Genomic DNA, 10525 nt, shown 5'->3' with positions numbered 1-10525 from the left:
ATAGCCAGAGGGAATATTACCTTTTCAGATTACAGCCCATTTCGTTATTTCCCAAATGTTTCACAATTGCTGACCATTAATCAATATTTGCAGAAAATATCCTTCAGCTTCAGCTCACTTAGTTGGTTATAGTTCTTGCAATGGTGAATAGTTCAAAGCCTACATATTTTTTGCTTACCTCACTAAAACATTTGCACTGTAAAATTTCACAAGATCTTTTGTACTGAAAATAAGATTACATCATATTATATTACTTTTTGAATGTCTGGAAAATGAAGTCTGTTACGTTGTGAGTGAGTGAGTTGGTGCATTTGGAGAATATCGATGTCTCCAGACCCATGGGGATGACATGAAGAGCCATCCCAATGCATAATAAATTTTTAGCTCTGAGCATTTTGCTCAACCCTGCCATGTGCAGATACAGAAAATAAGCTTTGGTTTGTGTGTGTGTGTGTGTGTGTGTGTGTGTGTGTGTGTGTGTGTGTGTGTGTGTGTGTGTGTGATAACAGACTTCCTGGCTTTTACAGGCTCCTTGTAAAGCTAATAAATGTCATAGGTACATAATCTGCTACAAGTTTATGAAAACAGATCTCTCCTGTTAGCTTATTTTACGCTCCATCCCCTGAGGGCTTGATATATTATATTGATGAACCCATTAAGAGAGGATGATTTGACTAGAGAAACGCCTATATTAGATGAAGCTATGAAAGATGAATTCAATTGTAATTTGAATAGCGCAGTCTGGACCAGATTACTCAGAATGGGTTGCTGGGAATTGTCTAGTGGGAAATTGAGTTGTGCTTGTTAAGTCAAGTAGTCATCACTGGTAACAGTATTTGCCATCACATCCAGCGTTAATACACAAGCTCATTCATAAAACTCTTAGAAGGAAATATCTGTTTGCATGTCTAATGTCTATAAAAAGCCTTAAATGCATCCTGTAATTTATCACTGGATTCTCAATAAATATTACTTTGCTAACTGTACATTGCATATCTGATGCAGTACTGGCAAAGAAGTGGTGACATTATATGTAAAACGTTATATACAGAAAAAATGCTTATTTTTCTCCACATAAATATATATACTGTAAAGTGAATGTTCAGATCTTTTAATGGGCAGATTCTTTATTTAACATGTCTTGGCTCTGACACTTGAGAAGTAAAATGTGAAAACGACTGAAGAGTTTATTGACTGCAGAGTATTGACATACACAAATAACTGACAAAATCTTTAGTACAAAGTGAAAAGTAATACATGTCCTAATAAAAGACAAGCATTTAATAATGATCTGCCTTCTTGTAATATAAGCAGTGAACTTATCAACAGTATAACTGCTCAGCAAGGCAGTAGGAGGGTGCACTGTTTAAAAACAAATATATGAAATGTGAATCCTGATGAAAATAAGAAAATTGCCTGATTTTATTTTTTATTTTCTACATAAACTAGTAATCACATCAGATTTTCACCTTTTATCTGTCATTAAACTTTTTTTATTTTATTTACAAAGCTGCTTTGTTATCTGGGATCTGGGATAATTCACTATTGTGGTATTTTGTGTGGAAATACACTGGATTTATGGTGCGCTATGGGTGAGAATAACTGTCCAGGCGTTATAATTTGTCCACTGGGGATTCAAACAATACAATGTCTGATACTCCAAAACTGCTTTGCGTTGAATAGAGCACAAATTCAGATTGTGTTTACTGGGGAGCAGATAAAATCAAACACTCTCTACCCTCATAATCTTGTTTACTATTGGCCCAAGATTCCAGCTTTATTATACAAATTTTAGTTGTAAAGATCTTTTAAAAATAGACAGTCCCAAAGCACTTTTACAGAAATCTGGATATAGATAGAGATCCCTAATGAGCATGTCAGAGTCAACAGTGGCAAAGAAAAGCTCACAACATAGAGTTACATGAGACTCCAAAAGGAACCCATTCCTTTCTGGGTGACATGATATTACAATTATAAAACCCCATATTTGTACAGAGGAAGTGGTCTTCTTCTTTTCAAAAAACTGGGCTTTTCTTTGACTTTTATTCACATACTGTATGATACCTGCTTTAAAATGAGAAGCAGTCAAGTGAGAATATTAATATCTATTTGTTTTCACAAACATCTTTAGTGCGTCTTCTAACACAAAACTATAGCTTACTATCTTAAATTGTAAGATCCCTTGGCTTGATACCTTCCTGATACAATTACAACTAATTTATTTCTTTTCTGATTCTTTATTCTAGAATTGCATTTCTTACTAATCTCAAAGATGAAGAGTCTCCCTCTTACTGCAAAAGACATACTGTACACTGCCCATTGCTTCAGCATATCACAGTGCACATTAGGCCATAGATCAAGGGTGCCCAATAGGTCGAACACAATCTACTAGTCATAATAATTGCAACGGCAAAGCTGCTAGATCACACATCACATAAGAATTTAATAAATAATACGATTATTCATAATAAATAATAAATAAACACTGTAATGCAAATAATATATTATTGTAGCATACATTTTAACAGTGTAATTCCTTCTGTTTTACTTTCTGTCTGATTGCACTTAAGAATATTTTGACCAGGTGAGATTTTTGTTTATTCACTTGCCTTAACAACTAACTAGGAAGTCTATGCTGCATCTTCCTAGAACAGACCACGAATTTATGAAACTTGCAGTATTTGGTAGCTTACACAAATGACCTTCATTCTCAGACCATGAATCAAAAATAAAATCCAACCATCTGAAAATAAGTGCAGTACTATGCAAAAAGCCAAAAATCTTAACATTTCCATGTGGAGTGGAAGAAAGACATTTTTCCACTATGTTTTTTTTAAAAGCATCTTTCTGTTTTGCCAAATATGTATAGCTATCAAAGAAAGTAAATGTGAGGAAAAACTTTTGGACACTTCGTAAAACCATGGCAATGGTTTTCCTGCAAGAAAAAGAGTTCGGAAGAAGAAAGGTGAAAGGACTAAAATGGCATTTAATCGCTCAGCAGTCACTCTTTACTCACCCAGGCCTAAAAGGAAAGTCAGACATGGAGGCAATTTTCCAAATGTGAGTCATATCATCATTAAACAATAAAATCAATCTAAGATGGATAAATAATAAAAGATGTTTTTGTTGAGGCAGCAGACTAATTGTTTTGATATTTTAAATATAAATCAAAACACCAGTCCACTTTGAGGTCGGTTACTGCCCAGATTATTCAGAACTGTGTGTTCCCATTCAGTGCAAGTACGTAATCAGAATAAGGTAAATGCCCTGGCTATTTTAATCTATTGTGCAGTAAATGCTTTGAGTTTAGCAAGATTACTATTAACTAGATGAATTCCCAGTATAGATATATGCATTTATAATGTATTTTGAAAACAAAACTGTGCTTTTGTTGTAGTTTGTAGATCTTACTAAGTTGGTCTTTTAGATCATCCTGCAAAAAAGTGTGGGTGCCGCCATAAACTAAGAAAGCTTGCTGCAGGTAGGTCTCCTGAAATATGCCAGAGATCAGTGAAAAGGTTGTTTAATCTTATTTTCTTATGTTTGAAGTAAGCCATTGCCTCAAAGACATTTTAACTGGAGGACTAGGAAACAAAAATCCAGACAAGAAGTGGCTACTAGGCTGTACTGTGTGCTTCAAGACATGACTCTTTTGAAATTACATACATGGGGATATAGTGGATCCCTATGGCTAGTTAATAGGTTGATTTTAGAGATCCCTGTGGGAGCCATGGTTTGTGAAGCATCTCTTGTTTGCTATAGCCTATGTGATACTGCCTGAGAAGTGTAATTTTCTGGACAGATGGTGTCAGGAAAGCAGACAATTATCATCCAGTAAGTACGTTCTGCCTGAGTGCAAAAGCCTTTTTGTTGTATAATATGGCCAATCCATACAATGTTGTTTTGCTTGGAAACAACCATGTTGCAGGAAATGTGTTAAATGTGTCCATAATAGAACACAATGCTATGCTGCCAATGTAAAAAACATACTTAAAGAAAAAAACAATGTACTCATTATTCTCCACACTCATGTATAAATGTAAAGATATGGACTTGCTCACAAGAAGAAGTAAAATATTTAATTGCTGTTTAAGGTCAGATACTTAACAACAAAAATATATTTTGTGAACTTTCTGGAGCATGAACTGGAGCATAAGTTGATTGGTATAAAGGTTTTTTTCTCTCTCCTTCTGTACATTTTGCAAGGAAAGCCTCATTTCTAGTTTGATGTTTGTCCAGAAGTGCATTGTATTTAAAGGTACTGGTGTGTACCACATTGCATTATCTAAGTCATGTTGCAAGAGTCTTTTTTATTAAACTAATTTGTCCATCGAACTGGCAAAGAGAAGAAAGAGCCTATAGAGCACAAGAGTTGATTGACTACGAAAATTACTGCTACTGTTGATTACTGCTGATCAGTAAGACAACTAAATAACAGGAGCTAATTCAGGAAAATATAACTACTGAAACTACTTCACAGTTACTACAACAATAACTCTAAGTACATTTGCTCACATATGAGGTTTAATTTATAAAGAAATAGTTATAAAATATTAAAACACAACATAAACAATTGGTTTGTTTTCTTTACAGAAGATAGCCAAACTCTAGTTGATGCACTCTAACACAAAGACATTCAGATGCGTGTGCAAAATATAGACCACATGGAATACCATGAACACAAATTCTAGACCCTGAGTTCAAAATATGCTTGTAGGGAAAATTAAGCCAGCTGTTTGGACTTATTGTGGATCATAGTTCAGTTCCTCATTATGAAATCTTTCATATTCTTTGATATTTCACATACCTTAAATTAGGTCTGACATTAGATTTCCCTCACATTATCTAAAGAACAATAGATATTACCACAAGTTAAAAAAAAAAAACAATTTGCATGATTATATTCAAATTGAGATTCTGTGGAACTTTCACAGACATGGCTGTGTTATTGTGGATTAATTAAATACAGGGAGCTGATTCCAGTTAGGCCTAGGCAATAATACCATTTCCTGTGCAATCAGCAAGCACTTGAAGTCTACTGCAATTACAGTGTATTTCTGTTGTCACCACTTCCACAGCAATGAGATTTTTTTTTTAAAAGAAAGAATTTAGAAGGGAAGATACAGTATATTTAAGATCTACTGAAAGACAATCAGCATAATCATCATTTCATAATCAACAAATTACGGTGCTGTGGTTTTGCCCATGTGATCCTCACTCTGTGCTACATGTTAGAGCAATTGCTCAGTAATGCAATGTAAGAACAGTCATGTAAATCTATATTATTGATCTGGTTTAATTTAATAAGAGAGGCATGTTTATTCTTGGACTTTTGAATACATTGGCAGGATTTGAGTGTAAGTGAAATTCAATTGATACAAAATAGAGATCCTCTCTCACTGATCTACATAAATTCTTATATTACATGCTGCAGTTCGTCTGAACACATGGCAGTAAATAATTAGAATCACATGGTATAATAAAGACCTCATCCTAATCAAAATTCAACAGCTTCAGGCAGTATAATCATGTCTTGCTTCTAAAACAGAGTTTTTGGAAGTCATGATTGCTAATTTAAATGTACAATCACTCTGTCCTAACAAAGCCTTAAGCATAATGAAAGATAATGCTACATTAATAAAAAGGCAGATTCATAGATTCATAGATAAAGCACAGTCTGTGCTCCAATACTGAAATATTTCTCAATGTCTTTTACACACCAAGCAGTTTCCTTTTCCAGTGGAAAGCTGACTCTCTATACCCCAATGCTTTCATTAGGACCAAGACCAACATATGGGTACTCTAACATGAGAGGCTACTACAAATAAATACATCAGCAACCATAATGATGGATGGTATGTGTTATCTTTGAATTAGTGCAGCATGGTGATACAAATGTATTGAGGTTGGCGAGGTGTAATGTAATAATGAGGGTAATGGCAGTAGCGGCTGTGTGGGAGTTTACTCCCTTTGTACAACCGGCTTCATATGAATTCCACCAAACTGTTCAGCAGGAGGAAAAGAGCCCTAATGCAGTTATATCAACATAGAAATCGTCTGTACACCCTACTGGGCTCACACACAAAGAAACAGTCTGCTGGATAATTGTTGCAAGGATTATGAGTGCAAAAAACATGTCCAGCCTTTTCCAGACTCTTGAACAAGATAACATTCACAATGCATACAGCCTAGTAAACACTTTGACAAAACATTATTGGCGCCATTAATAAGCCAATCATTTTCCTGGAAAGATAGAAAAAATAACAAGGCACTAAGGGAGAGGGAAAAAAATGAAAAGAATGAGAGGGGAGAAAGCATCAGGCCTGCCTAGCGTGTGATGGACATTTTGTACAAAACAACCCAATAGTCTTCCCAGTGTTTTCCAGCATACTTTGTTCTTACCACTGATCTTGTCCCTGGAAATACATAATTACAGTCTGTTAATACTGGCTGCCAGTTTCTAAATGATAACATAGAATTCATGCTTGTTTCTGGGCATCACAGGACATCAGCATGCTAAAGAACAGAGCAAGGGGAAGAGCATGCCGGAAGATGCTAATTATGCTGCCATATCAGAGATGTCCGTCAAACCCCCAAGAATAATGAATAAAACCCAGCAAGCCAACTGCTAACACAGCCCCTAAAACACAAACAAAAACTCACACTTACACACACACACATACACACAAATTCAAGTGTTATGTAAAGTTTTTTTTTTACTGTATCATATAGACAGTCCATATTCTGTTATTTTGTTCGGAGACAACTGTAATGTCTGGAGAAGAGAGAATTAGTAAAGCATATGTATAACAAAAAACAGTGCCATGCTGCCAATGTAAATGGAAAGATGCATGCTTTCACAAAACCCACTCACCCACTTCTCCACACACTTACATATGCATTTATAAATGTACAGATCTGCTCAAAAGGAGGAGCAAAATATTCAAGGGAATATTTAATTGCTGGCAAAGGTCAGATTCTTGACAACAGATCTGAAAGAAAATGTCAACAGAAAGAATATTGAAGTCTTCGAATATCTTTGATAGTCTAGTTATGGTAATGATAGAAGGCGATGTAAAATTCATGAGGTGTACCTTGCAGATGAAGATTGTTAATAATTGTTCTGCTGGCCCACAAGGAAGGAAGAGAAAAAAAAGGTTTCAGAAGTTGTACATAATGACATCTTTACATTTTGCCCTAATTGTTTGTAGACACTTAAGCACAGCTAAATTACTTTCATATGTTGGAATATACACAATGAAAGGGCTGGAGTCCTACCTTTCCAAAACAGCTGTTTGGCAAGAGCATGCAGAAATCTTGTCATTAGTCTCTAATTACAAAGAGCTTTTTTTCTTGTAATTACCTTACAGATTAAACCTATTCATTTATTTTGCAACAAAAAGTATCCAAGTAAAGCAGCAACCACAAAGCCCCCTGAGATTTCTTTAGAACATATTAAACCCATTAGACATATCAGTGACTGTCTGTAGCTCATGCTTACTCACTGTTGTCCTGTCAGAGAATAACTTTAAAACTATACCTGACAGTTATATGTGTGGACTTATGCAGAGTCTGTCTGAAACAAATTATTGGTAACACTCATCAGAATGCAGATGAGCTGCCTTGAAAATGGGGGAGGCATGTATGCCAAACCAGCCCTGTCAGGAAATCAGGATGTTTTGATTTTCTCTGAAAACCACACTCAATTCAGATTAACCTATACAGGAATGTGGATACTTCTTGAGTTTTTGTGGAGCCCCTGTGGGCAATCTGGAGAACAATTACCCTACATAGTAGAAGAAAACACCCGAGTCTAAGCATTTGATTTTAAATGGCAAGACTGTGAAGCGATGAGCAATTTTCATCAATTACCTTTCAGTCTACATGGAAGAAATGTGCTGTCAGGGGTGCATCAAAATTGTTGGACAGTTAACAAAACATAGTTGAGGTCTCCACTGGATGACATGAACTCCATGGTAAAGATTTTACAGAGACTGACCTTTTTGCATTCATCCTGCGCTCCCTGGGAACCAGTGTTGACAGGCCAAAGTCCATCTGCTGAGTCTATGGTCTTGCACCACACCTGCATGCCATTTGACCACTCTGATCACAGACTTGCCCAGCATTAATGAGCAGCTGCAATTCAAAGCTTTTCCTCACAGGCGTTGTGCATTAGGGTGTATATATATATATATATATATATATATATATATATATATATATATATATATATATATATTAGGGGTGTAACGGTACACAAAATTCACGGTTTTGGTACGTATCTTGGATAGGGTTAGGGGGAAGAAATGGTAAACATAAAATTGCTTGTCATTCTTTATTAACGCACTTTATTTATATTTACATTTGAGAACATCAACAGTTTAATTTTTTTTATTTAAACAATTTTAAATGAAATGCCTGCCTGGTTAAATATCATATAAAATAATATTTTATAATATTTTCTTACATTTTAAATCAAATAAATCAAATGAATGCAATACACTTTTTTATTAAATTGATTAAATTGATTAAATTAAATAAATTGGCACAAATTAAATTAAGTAAATAAAATAAATGGAACATTTAAATTAAATAGCATACAATTGATAAACCCCATTTATGTAACACCGATATATGTGTGTGTGTGTGTGTGTGTGTGTGTGTGTGTGTGTGTGTGTGTGTGTGTTTTACATTTAATATTTAATTTTTATTTAATATTAAATATCATTAAATATATGATCTACTGAACTGTTTTACTTATTTCAGCAGACTTTAACAAATGTTTTCATTCCTTCCTTCCATCCTTCATTCATTCATTCATTCATTCATTCATTCATTCACTCCCTCAATATGTGGAATTGCCAGGATTTTCTCCTTTTAAGAGAAATTCTTGAAGCTGAACATAAACGCTAAAGAATCCATAGTGCTAGCATTAGCCACTAGCCAATTCCTGATTAGTGGCTACCGTTAGTACTAGGAATAATTTAGCATTTTCATGCATGCGCAAGACAAATCTTATTTCCGGTCCGGAGCGAGTAGCCACAGTGACACTCCGAATATATAAAGTATATATAATATAACGTATATATAACATATAAAACCGAATATATATATATTCGGTTCAGTGTACCGAATGCAATCCTTTATACGTTTTACGAAACTTGAAAACATACACAATAATAGAGAGTTTGACCTGCAAGAAAACAATTATAAAAATTGCTGACTCTGAATTGCGACAATAGAGACTATGGTTTGGCCACTTTGGGAACGTTTGTTAACTGATGCTAATCCGGAATTATTGACACCCACAGCATCTTACTGTTAATGGCCAAGCAAAAATATACCATAAATAAAAAAAAAAAGAAAGAAAGAAAAAAAAATATATATATATATATATATATATATATATATATATATATATATATATATATATATATATATATATATATATATATATGTGGACATTAGATCTCATCAATTTTGATCTCAAAATTTAGCCTCATATATATATATATATATATATATATATATATATATATATATATATATATATATATATATATATATATATATATATATATATATGGGACCAGTGTGGACATTTGATCACCAAACACATGCAGAAATGAGTTTCCCCATGTGACCTAAGGCTGCTCTACAATGTTTGGTTTGTGTCAAGTGTGGTGACTGGCATAAACTGTTAATAATTGCCTAAGTGCCCCTGAATGTCAGAAATGTCCATCACTCGCCTCTCATCTTCGTCTTTGAGTTCTCATAATATTTTCACTGAACTGCAGAGGACAAACTACTTTTTCTGACAGACTTGTCACTTTAGCACTTCAACTTGTAAAAATATTTTACTAACTCAATGGCTCCACTAGATGACATAAGTCACTGTTTGTGGGAAATATAACTTAACATGTCCCAGAAAAGCAGCTTATTAAGACTCATAGCATTATGTTACCATATAAAATTGAACCTGTGTGTTTGTCTGTGTGTGTGTGTGTGTGTGTGTGTGTGTGTGTGTGTGTGTGTGTGTGTGTGTGTGTGTGTATGTGTGTGTGTGTGTTGTCTGCATTTTTGTGGAAAAATATTTGGTATTAGACTGGTGAAAAATGTATAGACAATTTTCTTATCCTTTTTTTTCTCTTCAGAACATGCTTTATCAGCTGTTTACTCTTTTAATTTTTCAGCTCTTTTGAAGGATTCTGTTGAATTTGTTAAATCCCTGTTAACACTGAGCACAAAGTCAAATGCAGTCACTGAGTGTCCATATGCTATTCATAGATGCAGTAAGTTAACATAAGCCATTGTATCCTCATGTTTTGCAGAGTAATTTGTTATGTCATTTTAGTTTTAGACTGAGCTGCTTGAGGGCCCCTGCTGGGTTGCCATAAAAGAGCAACATGGGGTATTAATGGCTCTACCTCATCCAAGTACTGTAGGTTCTTTGGAAGGGGACCAAATCATTCCTTATTTTAATGGGTGTCAAATTTGTTTTCTAAATCTACTAAAAGGTTATCGT

This window comes from Silurus meridionalis, chromosome 3 (genome assembly GCF_014805685.1).
Source record: "Silurus meridionalis isolate SWU-2019-XX chromosome 3, ASM1480568v1, whole genome shotgun sequence".
In the NCBI taxonomy this organism is placed as follows: domain Eukaryota; kingdom Metazoa; phylum Chordata; class Actinopteri; order Siluriformes; family Siluridae; genus Silurus; species Silurus meridionalis.
The sequence above is the reverse complement of the archived record's forward strand: the minus strand, read 5'-3'. Positions refer to the sequence as shown.